This window comes from Dendropsophus ebraccatus, chromosome 8 (assembly GCF_027789765.1).
Source record: "Dendropsophus ebraccatus isolate aDenEbr1 chromosome 8, aDenEbr1.pat, whole genome shotgun sequence".
Classification (NCBI taxonomy): Eukaryota; Metazoa; Chordata; class Amphibia; order Anura; family Hylidae; genus Dendropsophus; species Dendropsophus ebraccatus.
The window spans coordinates 41,093,472-41,117,296 of NC_091461.1; the positions used below are offsets into that span (position 1 = coordinate 41,093,472).

Here is a 23,825-nt window from a genome sequence, read left to right on the forward strand (position 1 = left end):
TTGGCGGCCATCCACTCAATTTCACCATTGTGTGAACAGATCCTTTCTGTGTTTTCAATCCACTCCTGGTTTTGGTTGCAATATGAGGACCACAATACTGACTGAAATATACATAGTGTGAACCCAGCCTAAGACTGCATCCAGATTCTAGCTACAGCTTTGGTGGCTTATTCTGTACTTGTAGTTACATGAATTAAAAAGATTGTCACAAAGCTAAAAGGAAGCTTGCTAACAAGCAGCCCAATACAATAAGAGAAATAGCTTCTAACAAGATATAGAATAATAATTATACTGTAATAAAATATAACTGAACCTAAATCACATGGTTATAAATGGCTTGCTATTAAGCATCTACAGGGCACACAATGACTCAGTTGAGGTGTGCTCAATAACGCTAAAAGATGCCTAAAGGTACTAAAAGAAATAATATATAAAATGAAACAGTAATTAAGGAAGATGATCCCATTAAAATTCTAGTTCTGTCTGGCTTTTTAATATGCAGGGTAATCCTAGGTAGGGCGACAATGTATTTTTTATGCCCACACTGTAGCGAACACCTATGGACAGTTTGAGGATTTGTGGCCATGGTTTCTTCTCATTTTGCAGTGGAAGCTTTCTTCCACGTACGCGAAGGGTACGGATTTACTAGAAGTCAGGCCATACCCTTCAGAACGGATTCCTATCAGGAAGTACTGGGCCTAAACAAACAAGCTCTATCATAACCAGCTCAAATATTTGCAGAGCTGATAAGCATTTAAGACTTTTACATACAGCACTGTTAACATTCTTGGAACGTTGTTCTATAAGTCTTAAAGCCGGATCTATATGCAGAGAAAAGCATCTGCGGCGAAACTTGCAACAATTACACAGTAGGATCTGCATGTGCAGGTCCTAAAAATTTGCATTTTTTTTTGCCATTTTGTGGTAGGTCGATGGTTGAACAAACGATCATCAGATGAATAGTTTCCATCCATAAGCACTGTACTCTATATTGGCCTTTAAAGGGGTATTCCTGGAAAAATTTACTTTTCCCCTATGCACAAGTTAGGGGAAAAGTAGGAGATTTCAGGGAGGTCCGACCCCTGAACTCCCCGGCAATCTCCGTATCAGACCCTGACGGCTTTGTTATGAATAGAGCCCCGAATCAGCACATGACCCGTGGCTCTATTCATTCCTATGGAGTGACTGAAAGAGCCAAGTACAGAGCTTTTTTCGTTGCTCCATAAAAATGAATAGAGCCAAGGGTTTCAGGGGTCAGAACCCCCACAATCTCCTGAGGATAGGGGAAAGTTAATTTTCCCGGAATACCCCTTTAAGTAGTTAAAACTGGTAATCCATGATCAATGACATTAGGTGAAGGACAAATGATTTGTCTGGGGATACCCTTTTCCCAAAATTTCCATCATGGCTGATTTCTTTGTGGACAATACTGGTCACTTTCAGACATTAAAGGGGTAGTGCGGCGCTAAGAAATTATTCACAAAATAACACATGTTACAAAGTTATACAACTTTGTAACGTATGTTATGTATGTGAATGGCCCCCTTCCCCGCCCGTGGACCCGGAAGTGTAGTGCATTATACATACCTGATTCGTGTCGACCCCCCGTCTGCATTTCTTCTGACAGTGATGTAATCTTCGGGAGGGAGGCCGGCCGACCCGCTCCTGCCGGCCCCCCTCTGCCGCGTCATAACTGTGCTCAGCCGCGATTGGCTGAGCATAACTGTGCTCAGCCATTCGCAGCTGAGCAGTTATGACGCGGCAGAGGGGGGCCGGCATGAGGGACGGCAGGAGCGGGTCGGCCGGCATCCCGAAGATTACATCACTGTCAGAAGAAATGCAGACGGGGGTCGACACGAATCAGGTATGTATAATGCACTACACTTCGGGGTCCACGGGCGGGGGGCGGGGAACGCGGGGAAGGGGGCCATTCACATACATAACATACATTACAAAGTTGTATAACTTTGTAATGTGTGTTATTTTGTGAATAATTTCTTAGCGCCGCACCACCCCTTTAAGGGTACATGTGCACTACGGAATTTCCACAGAGACGTCATGTAGATTCCACCGAGCGGCCCCTGTTTTGTTGGTTTTGCCCCATCCGTAAACTCTGTCCGTCTGCCCGCCCATAGAATTGACATGTCATGTTAAACAGGGTCAGAAGCAGCTGGCTCCTTTCACTGTGTAGTGGTGGTGACATTTAACTGCACCCATTCAAGTAATCGGCAACTGCAGTAATCAGGCCTGGCCACTACACAGTGAAGAAAGGCAGCTGCTTCCTGTACCGTTCACTGTGTAGTGTGCATGCCGATCAGCAATGACCTATGCCTCTGGATATTTTATGCCTGGAAACCCCTTTAATATAAGGTGCATGACACCTTTACTCTCAAATGATAGAAAGCACTACACCAATTACTTCTTCCACCACCAATCTTGACACCAACAAAATCGTAGTCTTTGCTTTCATGATCTGGATGACGACTGAAGTAAAGGCCCTATTCCACCAACAGATCTGACGACAGTTTATCTGCCAAAGATTTGAAGCCAAAGCCAGGAACAGACTATAATCAGAGAACAGGTCATAAAGGAAAGACTGGATTTCTCCTCTTTTCAAATCCACTCCTGGGTTTGGCTTCAAATCTTTGGCAGATAATCTGTCATCAGATCTGTTGGTGGAATAGGGCCTTTAGGGTCCCAGCAGCCAGACCCCTGCAAATCTAATTGTTAGGACAAATTATAAATAGAGATGAGCGAACGGGGTTCGGGTTCGAGTCCATCCGAACCCAAACTTTCGGTATTTGATTAGCTGGGGCTGCTGAAGTTAGATAAAGCTCTAAGGTTGTCTGGAAAACATGGATACAGCCATTGACTATATCCATGTTTTCCACATAGCCTTAGGGCTTTTTCCAACTTCAGCAGCCACCGCTAATCAAATGCCGAAAGTTCAGGTTCGGATGGACTCGAGCATGCTCAAGGTTCGCTCATCTCTGGTTATAAACAAGGTCCAGCAGACAGGCAACCAGTTTCGGGTCCATTCACATCAGATGAAGGAAACTCTTTAAAAAAAAAAAAAAAAAAATCTTGGAGTCTCTGCAACATCCCCCGTTCCAGTTTCATCGAATTACAGTCTGATTAAGAAGTAAAATGTGGGAAGATTATTTATATCACATCAATCGTGTTTTTTACATTTTTTCTAAAACCACATAGCCCCGCTGACATCAGCCTGGGTTCATATCCTCGCCTCCTGAGCCACAACCCTTAACACCTGCTGGACACCACTACGAATATAAATTCAGTATTATGAAGGGAGAACAATCGTCCATTTTTCAAGTCTCACCACACCCACTTCCTGTACTACAGACACGTTCTCTCTTCTTGGACTATTACCACTTCTATCGTACAAGACATTTGGCTTAGCCAACACATTGAGTAAGATACAGTGACTAATGTCATAAATAAGGAGTGCATGGGAGGGGGGTCGGGGGGGGGGGGATCAGGCGGCATAAAAACAGGGACCGCCAAAATGTGTGCATGTGGAAGGCAGAAAACCTCCTGGCACTAGATTGGGTGAATCTTCTCTGGTAGTAGCTACAAAAGCAGAAATACATTGAATGCCATCACAATGTAGTCATCTCAGTTCCACACGTCTATACCAATAAGATAAGTTCCAGCTTTGTATACGATATGATCACCTTGGAGCTGTAAAAGGGCTCTTTAGTGCCCTTGTGCGCAGCCATATGAAACCTGAGGCATAGAGGTACAACAAAGTTTTTTCTGCTGTTTTTGCACAGGACAATTTCTGTCATGCTCCAGTAGAAGCTGTTTGTATACATTTATATATGGAGTATGTCTTTCCTATACGCATTGTTGGAAAGCACATGAGGCAATATGGCTACACACTAAGACTTGGTGTACCTTCACTTCAAAACTTTTGGCATGCCATAGAGACAAAGTTTGGATCAGTAGGGCCAGGTGTTTAGAGCAAAAGAAACAGATTTGGTCAGCTCTCCTAGAACACCATTCACACTAGGCAGGAGCATGTTGCTATGGCTGAAATTGCAAACACACAAAAAAAATAGTGAAATGAAAATAGTTAAGAATAGCCCAACCACTGCTAACAAAAATTCCCCAAATAATGAGGCTCTTGGATACCACCTGCAAACAGTGTAAACCACCCCACAATAAGGTGGCCTCATGATCAGAGCAGACCCTACACTGTACTATGGCCTCTCCATGGCATGTAAAAAGCCGAAGCTCTGGGCATGCAAGATCCGCCTTATACCGGCAAAAGAAATTACACCACCTGGGTGGGATGGGTGGAGTGCATGACCAAGTGGCTGCCTCTATTTGGTCATGCACTCCACCGATCCCACCCAGGTGGTGTAATTAGTTGTTCCGGTATAAGATGGATCTTGCATGCCCAAAGCATAGGCGTACCATGCCATGGAGAGGCCAAAGTACAGTGTCCTGAGGCCACTTTATCATGGTGGGGTGGTTTACACTGTTTGAAGGTGGTATCCAAGAGCCTTATTATTTTTGTGGGAATTTTTTTTAGCAGATGGGGGGGGGGGGCTGCTTTTAATTATTTTCATGTTTATAGTGGGTCTGTATCTTGCCATTGCGGTGAGCTGTTGCATTTTTCTTTGTTTTAGGTGTTTAAAGCCCCACTGAGCTTAGAAGAGAAAGCTTAGTACACATTTCTCCCTACTCATCCTAATGAATTGTGGGGGTAGTGGGGGTCTTAACCACCAAACCCCAACCCATCAAAACTTTGGATATGTCCATTTAAAGGTGCTTTCCAAGTCAAAACATAATGATTGTGGAGTGCCAACTCCCAATTCCACCCCCCGCAGTCAGCTGTTCAGTACACTGGAAGCAACTGGCTTCATTCACGGTATTGCTTCGGCCAATCGGAACTCTAGCTCAGCTCCCATTTAAGTGAATGACAGTAACCAGGTCACACCACTACAGTGTGAATGGAGACAACTGCTTCTGGCCACGTTGACTGTGTACTGCCGGTGCTGAAAAATTGGTAGTCAGCGGTTGGCACCCTGCCTATCCGTGAATGAATTATTCCATTCCCTGCTTTTACTATTTGATTTCCTACAGGACTCAAAAAGGTAGAGGACAGCAAGTATACGTAGGAAAACTGACAACACTGCTTAACACAATGACCAAAAGCTTGACAGAAGACGACAGCTCAAGAACATCTTAACAGAACGTTGCCTAAAGCAATACAAGACTCAATCATACAAGTCGGTAAAATCCAGGTAAGCCTGATGCTGGAGGCAAAACGCAATAACCTGTTCTGCTGTTGTAAAGCTAGCCACACATAGACATGACAGAGTAAGACCTGGGCAGGCAGCTAGAGGACATTTCATTCACATCAGAGGGTAATAAAGGGCAAATTTAGATGTTTATTTAGGTAAATGGCTACTTTCCACTTCAAGATAGTCCAACCATGCCAACTAGATACTTGTATTTAATGCTGTATTCCCATCTAAGGACATTATTTCCTATCCACAGAACAGGAGATAAGTTTATCTCAGAAGTCAGACCACCATTGATCCAGAGAACGAGGGCAAAATTACCCCTGGAGTGATTGGTACACCTTTAACAATGCCATCTTTGTTTTCTCTGCCGCAGTGAGGATGACTCTCCCTTGTGCATCACAGGCTCTCCCTTCACTACCGACAGCTTTGACACGGTGCCCATACCAGTGTGTGGGGACACTTTCTGAAGAAAAGACCTTTAAGCAATAGAAAATGGTAAAGAAAATTAACAATTCATGTCTATGGCCAGAAGGTTTTCCAGTAAATAAAGTGCAGCGCTGGCTACTGTACATACAGTAAGGCTAGATCCACTCCCTACGGTTGCAGCACTTCCTTCACCTCCACCTATTATTCACAATAAAGAAGCCTTGCAAACGTCTGTTCTACAGAACTCGGCATGACCCTGTATTACACGGTCACATTCTGACTTCAGTGGGCATTGAGTAACCTATGTTTCTCCACAGCAGCTCTGAGATGCATTTTGCATGCGTTTGCTTATGGACCTGCAAGGAGCTGCAGAGAAGCTGCAGGAAATGTCACTTCCTCGCATCTTAAAGACAGCTCATGGACATAAGGCTCTTAAAGAGTAACTGTATATTATTTAATGCTGCCATTATAGAATCACATTATAAACAAATTTTTCCATTGTGGCTGCCCTGAAGTTGACACACAATGGTGACTCCACAGAGCCCACCTTTAGGCCTCCTGCACACATCTGTAGTGGTCTTGCAGTGTGCGGAGTGTCTACAGGCTGCCTGCAATCCCAGACCACAAGACCAATAGAAGTCTAGAAGCTCATTACACTGTCCAAATATGTTGTATGGTATGGTGTTACTTTAAGGCCATGTTCCCACACAGTATTTTCGCTCAGCATTTTGCACCCAAAACCAGGAGTGGATTGAAAACACAGAAAGGCTATGTTCACACACTGTTGAAATGGAGTAGATGGACACTATTTAACGGCGAATAACAGGCATTAGCCTTTCTGTGTTTTTAATCCACTCCCGATTCTGGTTGCAAAATACTGAGCAAAAAATACTGAGTGGGAATGCTTCGGTCCTCCCTGACACTTTTGCAAAAAAAAAAAAAAAAAAAAAAAAGAATTCACCTTTAAGAACAGAGATAGGTTTTTGTCACTAATCACTGATGAGACTCCACCCCCTCTGTGTTTACAAAGCCAGAGGCATCATGGGAACTGCTGCCAGCATTAGTAGAGCCACATAAGGGGGGAATAGTAATCAAGATGGCAGACAACCCATACATGCCTCATGAACTTAAAAAAAAAAAAAAAAAAAAAAGTATACACAAGGATACTCCTCTAATAGTCTACGCTGCACTATACAAACAGTTTTCTACAGTGCTTCTTTAGTACCTTGACAGTACCAAAAATGTCAGCAAACAACTGGGCTACACAGACAAAAAGAGACAGTAAAGACTAGGGCATATTCATGCAAGCAAAACCTGCGTAGGACTGTGTACAGTGCTACACCAGGGCTTTCTCTGAGCCGAGGACAGCATAATGGTGTGAATGAGAGCTTCACAGTGGAACAGTAGTGGCATGTCATTTCTTTTCCAAGCAGTTCCCCATCTATTGAACTCAAAGGCAGCAAGTTTTTCAAGGTAACATCACATGGTTTTTGACATGGAAATGGTGTGGTTTCTGCGCCAAAAGCATGGTTATAAGAAGAAGAAAAAAAAAAATATATATATATATATATATATTATTATTATTATTATTATTATTATTATTATTATTATTATTATTATTATTAATAATAATAATAATATATTCATTTATTTATAAGAAAATTATATAGAAAAACCTGGTAAGAAACAAAGGAAAAAAACAAAACAAAAAAAACGTTCTACTGTCTGGAACTGTATTGCAAAAGTAATATTATACTACTTAACTACTTTTTATATATTTACCCCATGTAGTCGTGTGTTCTTCCAGGAAGATGACATAGTAGCCAGTGACTTTTACATTTGTTAGTTGATAAAGATCTTTTGGTTTTCTGTGTCATCTTACTGAAAAACGCCTATTATTCTGAAACCCTTGCGTTTTAAAAATTTAGAGATGTAAGGGCCGTATATTACCATATAACCTGCATCAGAAAGGGCAAGGCTCCCTCATCCACGCCACTGCAGGCAAAGCTTTGATCTGGCAAAGGCCGGAAACAAACTCAGTCATCATACCCAGCATCTGTCTGCAGCAATCCCAACATAGAAGCCCATGTACAGAATATATACGGCCGGCAATGGTGCATGGTCTTCAGCATGTGCCAAGTACAATATGAAACCAATAACTTGTTCAGTGCATTCAAACAAAACCATTAACATAGTAGATTTTGTAGGGAGAGTTGGGTTTACAGACATACTAAGTAAACCACAAGCTAACCCCTTATAGACATCTCCTACACGTCTTATATCCAATATAATAAAATGACGTAATGCTCTTCGGCATAAATACCAATGAAGTAAGCTCATGATAAAAACACTAACTACAAAGCAGGTGATACACCTACATGACAAACACGGGAGAAATAAAGTTTCCTATTGTGACTATTTAGTATGTACCAAGGACTGACCTGAATACACATGCAGGAGCCGTAGTGAGTAAGTAATACTGTGCAGAAGTAATGGTGGCGTCACCCCAGCTCCCACACCCTTCATGTCTCATGGGAAGATAGTTATCAGCCCCTCCAAATGGAGAGAGGAAACGGTTTAGAAGAAAACTCTTGGTTTAATATGTGGGAAAACAGCTGGAAAGGGTTTTCATTCAGTGTCCCCTTCCCACATCTAAACACAGCTCTACTGTCCAGTGGAAATGACATGCAGATTACACAACAAAAGACTTGAACCTATAAGCTCCCAAAAATAAAATATAAAAATCTTCTATTTAAAAAAAAAAAAAAAAAAAAAAAAAAAAGGGGAATAAGCCGGCTATGTCTCTCAGAACAAAAGGATAGAACACTTGAGAGCGGGGAGGCCTGCACACACAGACAGACAGCGGCCAGGTTGGAACACTGGAAGAGGGGGTGAGCCATAGATAGTACTGTACATAGGAGAAAGGGAGAGTCTGGGCTGTATCCCTGCAATCTGTCAGCCTATCTGCCCCTACAGATGATCCACACTGTCCCTAAAAGGTAAATTATCCCATCTCTGAAGACCCATAAATCTCTAAGCAGTTGTCCCTTGGTTCCTAATACTGTATGTCATAAACAGGGATGCTAGCATGATTTATGATCTTCTGTATGAACACTGTGTACAGTTGTATACTTATCTAAACAGTGAATTCTTCCGACGACTATGTTCCCACACGATATAGGCTATGTTCACGCACTGTTGAATTTTTATTTTTTTTATATTTAATGGTTGTTTTTGAGTGGATGGTTGCCATTTAATTGCAAACAATGGCCGGTTTTAAAATAACTGCAATTATTTGCCATTAAATGGTGTCCATTCACTAGATTTCAACAGTGTGTGAACATAGCCTGTGTTTTCAATTCACTCCTGGTTTACCAAAATACTGTGTGGGACCATAGCCTACTACTGTAGGTACACAGTGCTGCTTCCTGAGTGTAGTCATCACCATCATCAACAGTTTAGCGGTTACTAGAGATAAGCGCAACTCAAACATATTTGAGTTCGTTAGCCACTGGTATTTAAATGCCCCCGCGATCAGACTCAATCATGCTCGAGACAGTCTACTTTAGTGCTTACTATAATTGCTTCCTTGCTGTGCTGTTTTCTCCTTCTCTCCCCACATGCCACCTATAGCAGAGTACTGGAAATCATTCCCCAGCACAGTACCAGCCTGCCCTGTGCCCCACTGTGTACTAGTGGCAAAACGGACCAGCTCTGATCCTGCGCTCTAAAATTGAGTGAATGAGAATAGCTGTGCACCATGAAGGAGATCTTCAGATGCCCCACTACTGATCATGACAATGAAGAGTTAATTTAATAGACAATTAAAGTTCTTCTGCAATTACTGATACATTTAAAGTGTCCCTGTCATTTAAAAAACCAAAACTATTTTGAAGTGGCAAAGAGACATGTCAAAACTTTAGATCAGAGTCTGGGCGTTCAAAAACCCAATCATCATCATAGATAGGGCCAAGAGAAGCATGCAGCTCAGCACTTTTCTGTTTTGCTGCAGCAGTCAGATACTATAGTAAGGGCCCTATTACATGGAGCAATAATCTACTGAATCAGGCCGATTTGGCAGATCATCACTCCGGGTAATAAAAACAACGATCATCTGATGATTGTGTCTTTAGGTTCTTACCTAACATCATCGTCTAATGCTGCATTTACACGGAGGATTCAATCGTTATCGTGCAAATTCGCACGATAATCGTACGTGTAAACGCAGCGAACGATCAAACGACGAGAGAGAAATCGTTCATTTTGATCTTTCAACAAGTTCTCAAATCGTCGTTGATCGTTCGCAAAAAATACGCAGATCGTTCCGTGTGAACAGTCATTCGCCGATTTAACCAATGTGTGACATAAGCTTTAAGCGTTTGCAAAACCGTCTAAATGATAGTTATGAAAAAAAAAAATCTTTACTCCGACATCGTTAATTGTACGATCGGGCGAATTATCGTTCCGTGTAAACGTAGCATAACAACCATGCATCGTTTCGTGTAATAGTGATGTATGGCTGACAGCTAATGAATCTGTAAAGAAAATAAACTATACATACCTCTAGTGACAGGCCGCTCAGCCAATCACCAGGGTTTGACTGAGCGGGCTGTCACTTCAGACACTGCTGAGAGCAAGCCAAAGCCAGTAGGACATCAGGGAGTGCAGAGAGGGATGTAGAGTTTATTATTGTACAAGTGCTGCACGGACATCGCTAACGATGGGACCTGAATCTTTGTGGAGTAGCGGTTCCAAGAAGTGACAATGGAGAGTGGAGCGTTAGCTGCACATGTCCATAGCTTTCCAATAAGCGTCCACAGTACCAATACCCCTTTAAGGATCTAAAACAAGTGTTTGAAACAATACAATACAGTCTCATAGAAGTAACAATATTGCTAAAACCTCACAGGGTATATCACAGACATATAGCAATGTGCCTCATCCACAAAAGTGTATCATAGGCTTCTTTGTGACTGAGAACTAAGAGTTCCCGTGCAGGAAATCTATGATAGAGCAGCAAATGGCCTCAGTTTCCCTTGTACTACAGCTTATAAAACTACGCTTTTCTTCTCTTTCAAAGGTTAACTTCCCCTTGTTAAAATGATAAGTATTTTATATAGTCAGAACAATTGTGGCCTCAGTCTGCCTGCGGGATAAAGGGCCTATGTGTACACTAGGGGCAGAGGGGGGCCGCTCTCCATTACAGGGTGTAGTTATAAGGGGCCGCATTAGGACAACAAGACATAAATCGATCAATTCATTTCTTTCTGCATCTGAACGTGCGACAAACATTAGGGTCATTGTTCTGCCTCAGGGAAACAATTGCAGGACACACAAGGTCCCCCCTTACGCTCAGTCTTTCTTCCGACACGGTTACATTTCATTACCCCTTGGAGACCAGGGCTCAAGACCGGCAGTCCATGCTGGAGAAACTGTGGGCGCAGCTAGGAACTGGATGGGTTTATGGAAAACAGGCACACACTCACTTCCCTTCATTCTGCGGCAGACCCATTGGGAACAAAAGCGGTCTTGAAAAGCCCTATGAATATTCAGAACATTTACTATTTCAGCTAAAAGGACTGTAAAGCTCAGATCTTGATCCCAAGTACAGTACTGGAGAATGAGACAATGATTCATTGAGGACAGTCGGTGCTGGATGGCACACAAGACACTGGTCCATCTAAACTTTCCATTTCATACCATTACAACTCTGGTATAAATTCGTGACTTCCAGGCATTAATGGTAGAAGACTTTAAAGGGGCTTTGTGCTTTCCCAAAAGAAGGCACAGGAAGCAATTCAACAAGCCGATCACCAAAAGGCCAAATCGCCATTTCCCACTCTCAGCACTGCTCTTGATCAGCTGTCTGAAGGGGTCGTTCATGTACCACATGCTCTGCAATATTTTCCAGCATTCGAAACGTACTATTAGCGGTGGAGCAAACAGTGTAGACCCCCCAATCTGATATCGATTGTGTATTCTGGGAATGGGCCATCAATTTTAAAAGGCCTGAGAAAAAAACTGGTTTGGTGAAGATCCGGCCTGATCTTTGGCCGGCAATGTTATAGAACTAAAGGGCCGAGTAGATCAATACATAGATTTGTGAGAAAATGTCCAGTATAAGGCATGGTGTTTGCGTCTACATATACATTATAATATTAAAAAGGTATAAAATCATGCGTTAAATGAATGCTAAAAACTGATTTTTTTTTCTTTGCGGGACACTATGGTGCAGGCTACTAAGTTATTCTATATACAGCAAAAACAACAGAAGCACTGAAAGGAGCACAAAACACACTAAGCCGAACTTGTAACTTATTGATCTAAATCCCTGCCTATTAGGAGCTTACGCGTCCAATATAAACAGGTTCAATTGTGCCACAGTTTTTGGTCAGTGGGGGACTAAACGCTTAGACACCACCAGTAGCAATAATGAAATAGCTGCGATGTTTGCAGAATCACTGTTGTGTCTGGGTAGACAGAAGAGCTGGGGGTGATCAATGCAGCCCCCCTTATTCTGCTGATCAGGTCTGTTATAATATGTCACAAATACAAGCGGATGACGACAGGCAGATACTACAGAGAAAACAGGAACAATCCCCTGATAATCTGCTCTTGATGTAAAGATATTTTGCGTATAAATGATCAAGATCAGATGGGAGATGAAGCTTTAGAGCGGAATCTATACAGGGCTCCAGATGGCGACCAAAATGGTCGCCAATGCGACTGATATCTTGCAAATGGCGCCCAGATTTATTAATCTGGGCGCCATTTGCGACTGGCCCCGGCGGCGGCTGTCTCTTTAAGGACTTCTGCACGCTGCACCGAAGCACGTGGCGCCTCTGCGGCCGTCCGTCCAATGAATGACGGACGTGCTGGATGACGTGTGCGGGGACACGCTTCTCCAGTGACATCATCCCGCACGTCCTTCATTCATTGGACGGACAGCCGCAGAGGCGCCACACTCCTCCAGTGCCTCTCTCCCGCCTCTCCTCACCCGGCGGTTCTTCAAGTGCACCCCAGCGGCACCAAGATTGTGGATAGTGTGTGTGAGTACAACCGGAGGGACAGCAGGGGTGGCGGCCGGCCACTAATCTGTGTGGGGGGACCGCGGCCTGGGCGGCTGATTGGTAGTGTCTGTTGTGATGGCGGCCAGGTGCGGTAGTCAGTGCGGGGGGGGTGTATGTATATACACTGCACAGTACCACTTCCCTCAGTGTCTGTGTGTATATACACTGCACAGTACCACTTCCCTCAGTGTCTGTATGTATATACACTGCACAGTACCACTTCCCTCAGTGTCTGTATGTATATACACTGCACAGTACCACTTCCCTCAGTGTCTGTATGTATATACACTGACTCAGAACCTGACTTGTAGACCACCTCACACATTCTAGTGGACTGTATATTGTTGTCAAGTTGCAAGCTTTTAAGTTCAAGTTCAGAAGAGTAAGCCTCATTAAAAGGCTAGCCAAGTGAAGCTGAAGTACTGAGTCAGACTGTATATGGTTGTCAAGTTGCAAGTTTCCATGTTGAACGTTTTCAAACTAAGAAAAGAGAGAATCTAAAGGAGGAGGATGCTGCCGTGGCCTCTGCACACAGTAAGTCCCATTTAACATAACATTAATTTTACATGTTTTAAAATGTTGGCGACCAAATATTCTATTTGGCGCCTAAATTTTTCAGGTTAGGAGCCAATGGCTCCTAGGTAAATTTTTTAGTCTGGAGCCCTGCTATAAAGAGGGCGACACCTGTCTCATCCCCACGTAACACATGTACCATCATGCCCGAGCCTGGCACAATGCACATTTACAATACCACCATGGACAGCTTCCAAGTAGTGTTCAAGACATAAATAGCCCTTGTGATTTTATGGGGCTTCTCGGCTAATCTCACAGCTCGTGTGTCCTCACAATGCAGCAGTCTTATACGTTTCACAACAATCACTGTGCTGTGATAAATGTATTATGTATGGCTAGATTCATTGTAGCTTCCGTGTTACTAAATTCAATGCTCACTGGATACATAGCCTGGCAAGTTCCACCCAATAATGGGTATAGAGCACCAGATCATGGCAAGATAGAGTAGGGAAACATTGGCTAAGGAAATAGACCTTATACCTTGCACAAAAATCCAATTCTTCATATGATAAAGGCAGCATACAGGCCCGGATATAGAAACACTGGACACAGGGGCCCTCTATAAAGTAGTCATTGCCTGAAAATGACGCTAGGGCAGCACTTTTATTTCACTAGCGTAGTATTTTATAGTTTACCGCCAACTATATAAAAAAAAATCCATAAATCAATAGTACAAGAAAAGAAACTTTCCTGCTTCTAGTAAGTGATGTGTGGCCTTACATCAGTATAGTCCTCGGCATGTCCGCCATGTTGCTGCTTGCAATAACGCCTGTCCCTCTCTGAAGCCGCTCCCTACTCTCTCCACAGATTACTATGGGCCTAAGTTATAACCTGATCCCTCAGTGAAACAAACAAAAAACCCACAATCTGTAGCTCTGTGTACCTATTCTATGGTTTGGTAATGGAGCCCTCTGGGCATGTTTAGTGTGTGTGTCTCCATGCACAAACTAGTAATACCTAAATATGAGACAGAAGATTTTAGTTTTTTATTACTATGCTTTATAAATCCTTTACCACTTATTCTACTGATTTACAGATAGTTATATACAATTGCATATAGCTCTTTCCATTCAGCAATTACTTTTCAGGATAAAAAACACTCTCCCTAGTAGGCAGGGTAATAGAAAAAAAAAACTGCTTTTGTATCCAGACGCCATGTAATCTGTCCCATGTGGGTGAAATCTGCTGCCATTTCTACAAACCCTCCATGGGAACACTGCCCCAGGCTCTCCAAAGAGCAGTAAATAACACGTCATCGTGGGAAACAAAGTTCCTTTAGTTTTCCTAATATTCCCCTTTCTGCACAGCTTACCCACGTCGTCCAAGTGTCTGGAAGTAAAGAAATAGGAAGATTTTGTTGTGTGTAACCCAATTCTAGATTAGCTGAAAAAGAGGGTCTTCTGAGCCAATGGACCTGGCAGGGAACACCATGGTATACGTTGGCACACCTTGGACATATGCCAATGTAGCTTAAAGGCGTTATTCAGAGAAAATCTTTTTGTTTCAAATCAACTGGTTTCAGAAAGTTATATAGATTTGTAATTTACTTCTATTTGAAAACCTCAATTTATCAGCTGCTGTATGTCCTGCAGGAAGTGGTGTTTTCAGTCTGAGTGCTCTGCCGACATCTCTGTCCCAGACAGGAACTGTCCAGAGTAGCAGCAGATTCCCATAGAAAACTTCTCCTGCTCTGGACAGTTCCTGTCTCAGACAGAGATGGCAGCAGAGAGCACTGTATCAGACTAAAAAGAATACACCAAAATACAGCAATCACTGAGCTCAGAGCTTTTCGCATATTAAAATTTATAGGGGGCAATGCATCAGTGGAGACTCTTGATTGAGTACTCCATTGGATTTTTTGTCACTGGTCTCCCTGAGCACAGTGATTGCTGTGTTTTGTTGGTCTATTTTTCAATGCCCCTGTTAGCCAGAATCCTACTCCACACTGACGAGGGGCAAAGAAAAAACCACTTCCCGCAGGATATACAGCAGCTGATAAGTATGGGAAGACTTGAGATTTTTAAATAGAAGAAAATTACAGAATCTATATAACTTTCTGAAACCAGTTGATTTGTAAGAAAAAGTTTTCCGCTGGACAACCCCTTTAAGCAGAGGTAGACAACATGGTTGCTTTTCAGTTCAAAAATTGATCAGTGTTGTGATTTTAAGAAGGTGACTAGAGGACTATTCATCCCTGTATTGCATAGTCCTGGCCTGCCTGAGGAGGACTTACCCTAATGTGCAGCTTCTTCCTAGTGTATATAAACCAGTTCTACCACATGGAAGCAGTCTATAGGCGAGCTCACCAGCTCACTGCAGTTTTCGCATATCTTCGTGCATGCCCATTCATGATTTTTCTGCCTCCGCGACTAGGAATGAACAAACAGCAAACAACATTTCTGACATAGTGAAGCCTTGGCTGTAGGATGAGCTATGTGCACAGCAGACCTGGCACATACCCTGCACACTCACTGCGCTGTCTCTTTCCGCCTATGAACCTGTGTGTTTACACCTTTCTGGTTTATCTGCCTGCCAATATTAAAGTGTAGATCCATCTGTAAGGCTCACACATACATGAAATACCTTTCTCACTTAGGGGTTTTCCAGGTAGCATGCAGGCCTCTCCTTGGTGATGGCATGGCGGATACCAGTTTCCATGCCCTGGGGATCTGCTGTTGCTGCTGGCACAGAAACGACCCACTGTTGTTGCCCATTTACCGCGCGGCAGGATGAATCATGGCGGCTTTCTTAGGCCGGGGAGACAAAGACGCTTCACCACTTTGACTATCTATGCAAAGCTTTAAGATTTCACAAACTACTACTCAGTTACACCACCACTTCCTTAACAGTGGGGTCTGCACGCTGAGCCCACCACCCATCCTCAGACTATGTAAGAGATGTGGCTTCATTACAGAGTCTTCTTGCACATCTTAGCTGTGAGTCTATGGAACAATACAATTGTCAAACTGATGCATTCACTACAATAAAGCTGCAACTAGCTCTCAGTTAGGGGGGTACTACACGACACAATGACTACTGTAAGCGAGCGCCTATTACATGGCTCGATAATCATGAAGCAAGGGCTATATATCTCATAAGCGATGTCCATGGAGCCCTTGCCTATAATAAACTATATACATACCTGATCGCACCATACCCTCCTGCAGCTGTTGCTGGAACTTCTGAGTCAGTCTCTGAAGTAAATGGCCGCTCAGCCAATCACTGGCCCTGGCACTGTCCCGTTTTGGGCAATGATCGGCTGAGCATCAGAAGTTCCAGCAGCGGCTGTGGGGACAGGGCAGAAGCTAGAAGAACATCAGGGAACATGGTAGGTGTGTATAAAGTTTATTATTTTTATAAGGTACAGCCCTTGCTGCACAATTGTAAAGCCATGTAATAGGCCCAGTGGCAGATTGGCACTCGCTTACACTCTAATATGGCCCGTGACAGCACACTAATCTCTACCTGTAACACCACACTGTATTCTCTACCTGTAACACCACACAGCACACTGTATTCCCTACCTGTAACACCACACAGCACACTGTATTCTCTACCTGTAACACCACACAGCACACTGTATTCTCTACCTGTAACACCACACAGCACGCTGTATTCTCTACCTGTAACACCACACAGCACACTGTATTCCCTACCTGTAACACCACACAGCACACTGTATTCTCTACCTGTAACACCACACTGCACACTGTATTCTCCACCTGTAACACCACACAGCACGCTGTATTCTCCACCTGTAACACCACACAGCACGCTGTATTCTCCACCTGTAACACCACACATCATGCTGTATTCTCTACCTGTAACACCACACAGCGCTGTATTCTCCACCTGTAACACCACACATCATGCTGTATTCTCTACCTGTAACACCACACAGCGCTGTATTCTCTACCTGTAACAGCACACTGTATTCTCTACCTGTAACACCACACAGCACACTGTATTCTCTACCTGTAACACTACACAGCAGGCTGTATTCTCTACCTGTAACACCACACAGCACACTGTATTCCCTACCTGTAACACCACACAGCACACTGTATTCTCTACCTGTAACACCACACAGCACGCTGTATTCTCTACCTGTAACACCACACAGAGCACTGTATTCTCTACCTGTAATACCACACAGCACGCTGTATTCTCTACCTGTAACACCACACAGCACACTGTATTCTCTACCTGTAACACCACACAGCATGCTGTATTCTCTACCTGTAACACCACACAGCATGCTGTATTCTCTACCTGTAACACCACACAGCACGCTGTATTCTCTACCTGTAACACCACACAACACACTGTATTCTCTACCTGTAACACCACACAAACTTTTTTTTTCTTTTCATTTCCATGCAAATATTATGATCAAGCATCTTTTATCTTTGAAGTTGAGCCCCACAATAAGGCTCTGATCCTCTCTGGCATTTAGCATCATTTACTTGTGTTACTGCATCATTTTTGTGAATACGCTGCAGTACTGCAGTGACACTCCAACATGTGTGAACACAGCCCTAATTTCACTGCACTTTTCTGCACAATTAGACAAATCAGTGCTGCAGCTGCTTCTGGCCGGTCAGAGATGGTGAATCACTCAGGGGATTGGGGGATCCAGCCAAGCCTCCTGGGACATCACGCCCTGCCCCCTGTCTGCATCATCAGCCTGTACTCAGCAAACACACACAATCTGAGACACAGGCATGGAAGATTTGTCTCCTAAGGAGGATAGCAGAAGGAGCAGGAGACAATGTGGATTTGCACAGGGCCATTTTTTCACTTCCTGGATTTCTATCAGCTATCAGTGTGGCAGAACCGTACAGGTACAGTAATACATTGTATAGACACATATTTAACTTTTAATGTACTTTTTATAGAAAACAAGTTTTTCTTATCCGGAGTTCCCCTTTAATCTCTTCTCTCTGCAGAGATTGATTCTAGAGAAAGTTTCTGGCACCAGTCTCCTACAGTAAGAAGAGAATTGTGCTAGGCCAAGTACTTTTCCCCTCCTTCTACTGATCAGTGGGGGGTCTCAGCACCCATCAAAACATTAAGGGTGAGTTCACACCTACAGGATCCGCAGCAGATTTGATGGTGCAGATTTGATGCTGTGTTCAGTTATTTAAATGAAATCTGCTGCGGATCCAGTAAGTGTGAACGTACCCTTAGTGTGTCAAATGCTTAATAAAAATTATGCTAACATTTTAAGTGCATTTTTCCATCTACAGACTTTAATCCAAACAGCACTGCCATTCATGGACTCTGTCGACTATCTGGTACTGCAATCAGCATTAATTATCTAAATGGTTCAGATCAACAATACAGTGGTCCCTCAACATACAATATTAACCCTTAGAGGACCCAGCCAATTAAAATTTTAGCGTTTTCGTTTTTCACTCCTTGTGAACACTTGCAGTTTTTCACCTAGAAACCCACATGAGCCCTTATTTTTGCGTCACTAATTGTACTTTGCAATGACAGGCTGACTTTTTTCATAAAGTAAACTGTGAAACCAGGAAAAAATTCAATTTGTGGTGAAATTGAAAAAAAAAAAATGCATTTCTTTTATTTTGGGGGTTTTCGTTTTTACACCGTTCGCCCTGGGGTAAAACTGGCTTGTTATGCATGTTCCTCAAGTCGTTACGATTACAACGATATGTAACATGTATAACTTTTATTGTAGCTGATGGCCTGTAAAAAATTCAAACCATTGTTAACAAATATATGTTCCTTAAAATCGCTCCATTCCCAGACTTATAGCGCTTTTATCCTTTGGTCTATGGGGCTGTGTGAGCGATCCACCCGACTAGACACCAGGGACGGCTGTATCAAGTAATCGGATGCAGCTGTCAACTTTGCGATTCCGATTACTTTATTAGTGGGCACAGCGATCAAACCGTGCCCGCTAATAGCCGCGGTCCCAGGCTACAAGCGGCACCCGGGACCGCGGCGGTTCATAGCGCGGACCCGCTCTGAACACATGGAGGCGGCCCTGGACGTACGGGTACGTCCAGGGTCACCTAAGGTATTAATTGGTTCCAAGATGACCATTGTATGTTGAGACCAGAATTCTATGCAGTACAGGACATGTAGTATCACACTATACTCTGCAGAATCACTACTAGACAGCCAATCAGTGCATGCATTTTAGTAATACTGTGGTTTTATCAGTAAAATGGCCAGTTTCATTGATTGATCATTAGTCATTCACATGTGCCACAGATCCTGACTGTCCATAGCATTGTAGGATGAGTCTGGTCTCAAGTTACGATGGTCCAAAAAGGACCATTATATGTTGAAAATATTGTATCCTGAGGCCATTGTAATTTGAGGGATCATCGTATTTAGCTTGGCCCAAAAATAAAAAATTTACCCTTTTTTTCTAACTGTTAACAACCCCCTTTTCTTATTACATATTGGTGGAAGCAGAATTCCCTTTCCTGAATCAGGCCATCCATACACATGTACAGTAACTGCAATGCCCCAGGTTCACAGGGTCAAACACTAGCAGAGGCTGGGTTTTGACCTGACAGCAATCAGGACAGCATTATATGCCATAAAACAGACTGAACTTCTTCAGTCCATACTTTGTGCAGGTACCTCAGTTTTCTAATGTGAACAGAGCCTTAGATGTGTGGCCATGCATGTACTACATAGACAGCACGAGTCAGACACAGCAGTAGTATTTTGTGTTTTGTGCACTTCTTAGCCGTTTTCAAAATATTTTATTTCAAACAAGCATGTTTTAGGACAGACAATACTGATCCAAAAACTTCTCTTAAGGCTAAGTGCACACAGAGCAAAAGTGGCAGAATGCTGAGAGCCTCCCTGTCATAATGGGAGTCTATGGGAGGCTTGCGCACCTTCTCTGTCCACGCTGAAGAATGAACATGTTCATTCTTCAGCGCGGGGAAAGAAAGGCACGTGAGCCTGTCATTATGACAGGGAGGCTGGCGGCATTCCGCCACTTTTGCTCTGTGTGCACGTAACCTAAAAAGGGGGAAAAAAAATATATACAAATTCATTGCAGTTCTCAAATAAATCAACAGCATGAGAACAATTTAGCAGATTCCCCAAATGACAGCAATATATGACTTCAAGAAGAAGAAAAAAAAGCCAATGGATAAGAATTAGATAAGAGCGCAGATTCTTCTAGATTGGAACAACTTTACCATGAAAAACACTTCCACATGTGGCGATCACCAAATATTCCAAACACTGGGAGCGGGGGGATAATCATTGAATAAATAAAAATTAAGGTTTAGCAATTTACTAACTTATTAATCTTGTCTAATATTTGGACAGAGTGGGACCAGTCTGAACATATGCTGTATGATACATTTGCTGGATCTCGTTGGCCATGATTAAGGGATATTTTCCTGAAACGTGTTGGCGTGCTTTTAATGATTTGTGACATGTATTAAGACAACCAGAATATTTATTTTTATATTATTGGAGCGGTGGATATCCAAAGTCTTTTTCTTGACTGTCCATAGTCATCTTTGGCATCTCACAGACAATGAATAAGGTGTCAGTGTGTAGATGCAACCATCTCTTTGTTCTAAAGGTCCTAACTAGAGATGAGCGGATCTACGGTAGCAACAAAGCTCATCAGTCTGTGGGGCTTTGAAGTCTACTCCGCTCTGTGCTGGGAAGAGATGGATCTAGTCCTGGGAAACTTCTCCCACTTTCCCAGGACTGGATCCACATTCTCCCAGCACCCGGAGGGGAGCAGCACAGAGCGGAAACGACTTCAAAGCCCCACAGACTGATGTGCAGAATGCAGATAGGAACAAAGCAATTTGCTCCCTGTTCATTCAAGCAATCAATGGGCATCTCAGCATCCAGACCCAGATGATTTAAAACTTTCGACATGTCTCTATTGTAGGTCATGTTTTTCTTTTTTTTCTTTTTTTAAATGACAGCGACATTCAGAGGCTGAATACCTGTACAGATCTCAGACTTGTCACAGCTGAGGCTTTGTTCTTATGTAAAAGCTACCAAGCGGAGGACGCCATACAGCTTGATATAGCACTGGATTGCATTACAGTATGGTTTTGACTACTACAAGAAAACCCAACCTGCAAGCTTGCTACAATTGCTGTCAGATGGGGTCATCAGACCTGCGGTCAGGCTGGGACATGTGTCTGTAATGGTGTATAACCGGCCTTATACAGATACACTAGAGCAGGACAGGAGGCTGCTGTACAGATGCACCATACCCACTGCATCAATACTAGGGCAAAACACATGCATCACCGCTGCTGCGGCTTCATCTCAAGGGACGATGCTAGTAAAACATCTAGAGGAATCACACATGCGGGTGGAGCCTGAACACTCATTACCTTGTTTCTCTATACATCTTTATAACCATATGGCATTTCTGGCATTAACCATATGACATAACAGCTTTATGGTGGTGTCCCTGTCAGGCTGCAGTGACAGGTCAGAAGTTCAGTGAGGCGGCTTTGAACACTCACAGATCTCTAAGATAAGCTGGGAGAAGAGCATGGTTATCTGCTTCACTCTCCCGCTCAATGTGTTCTCTATCTCACTGCAGGAGATGGGCTCCCTTATAGGTCCTGCACACTTCTCCCACCCAATTTTAGAGATTGGTAGGGTAGGGATCTGTTCACTCAGACCCCGACAAGTTTATGGAGCTTATCAAGAAGTTTTTTCCTCTAATATGTGGCTGAAACCAATCTTTCCATTCAATGACAGCAGATGATGATGAAAGAGTTGGAAGGAAAAGTATGTTAGAATGGGAGAGGTGTATTCTCCCTGGCTGCACCAGATCAAAGCTGTCACTAGGCCTGGTGTCATGCCTATAAAGCAGTCATCACCAACCTGTGGCAAAATTACAATTGCCACCATCCTCAACCAGCCAATAGTACCCAGTGTCCCCATCTGGAACAGCCATGGATCGTTAAATATGTGAACCCCACCAAGGCTATGGCTGCAGCTCTGACATATTGGCGACACCATGCCTACTAGTGGTGGGCAACCAGTGAATGGTCTCGCTGGTAAACCCATGGTAATACTGGCCATTCCATCTATGGGTCTCCATCCATGTGACCAGTTAGGAGATCATCAACTCTTTTCACTGACAGCAAACAGAGATCTTGAAACTCAACGCCTAATATAGGGACACAGAACATCCCGTAATACAACAAAGAAGATTTATAGCCATTACACTGAAAAAACTATGTACAGCAACCAGACGATGGATATGTGAGAACCCTATACAGTAGCTGCGGTGGCCCCATGGCGGTCACTGACTGCAGGCACAGCTCAGCCCTGGTCACTCTACATCAGTGCCTCTCCAGCTGGTACAAAACTACAAATACCAGCATGCCTTCACCTGCCCGGGCATGCTGGGAGATGTAGTTTTGCAACAGGTTGGAGAACACTGCTTTACGTCACTACTCTGCAACCAGTGGCTCTCCTGCAGCTGTGACTATAACTCCCAGCATCCCTTCTCTGCACACTGCTGGGGTCAGTAGTGACTGTAGTCCGGTCACAGGTTGCAGACCCCCGTCTGTCTCCCCCCGCAGATGATGCCTCCAAATACAGTTACTGTACACTAAGCTTGTGCATAACGCAGCCTGTGACAGTGCATGCGGTAGGTGTGCGGTATCTCACCTGTACAGAGCTGTCTCATAGCTGTGCGGCCAGCGTGAGTCCTGGGAGGCGGTGGTTACACTCTGTGCACTCTACACACTACTATACTAGTGAACTCCGGACATCACTTCTCAGCCGCTCCCTCTGTGCGCCTTCCAAGCCTCGCACTGACACTTCAAAGATGGCCGCTACTGACAATCAACGAGCCAATCAGACGGCCAAGAATGCATGACGTCACTCCCGTCTGCCCGCCCACCTGCCTCCTCGCCACCTCCCGTACAGAGCTGCGGATGACGTCACCAGACAGCTCGCCTCTCCACATAAAGTGCATTTATAGAAAGTTACGTGATAAGTGTGTCTGCCTATCTATCTATCTATCTATCTATCTATCTATCTATCTATCTATCATCTGTCTATCTATCTATCTATCTATCTATCTATCTATCTATCATCCATCTAATTTATTATCTCATTATTTATCTATTTTCAATCTAGCATCCATCTATCCATCTATTATGTCTATTTATTTTTTTTATTTATCTACACTACAGTATTTATCTATCAATAAGTCTAATACACAGATACAAACTCATATTTTACTTTAACCCCCTAATGTTGACATCAATTTTCATTTCCCCCCATAGCCTCTAAAAGCCATTGGAATCCTGAGTTTTTTTTTAATAATCAATACTTTTTAATGGCACCTTTCATTTTATATTAAAAAAAAAAATCAGGAAAAAAATTATAGCATTAAATTCTAGCCCAGTACAATTACAGAGAACCCCAATTTATATGGTTATAGATTTGTATTATTTTTTACTACACAAGACAGGACCAG

At 43.3% G+C, this 23,825-nt stretch overlaps 1 protein-coding gene across 3 annotated transcripts in view; it reads right to left on the reverse strand.

Moving 5' to 3' along the window:
• PLEKHA1 (pleckstrin homology domain containing A1) overlaps positions 1 to 23,149 on the reverse strand; it is a 47,716-nt gene extending 24,567 nt beyond the window's left edge. For all 3 annotated transcript variants that reach the window (XM_069980245.1, XM_069980248.1, XM_069980247.1), the window contains exon 1: positions 23,009 to 23,149. The gene's annotated coding sequence lies outside the window, so the exon portion shown is untranslated. The remainder of the gene's footprint in view (positions 1 to 23,008) is intronic.
• Between the last annotated feature and the right edge of the window lie 676 nt (positions 23,150 to 23,825).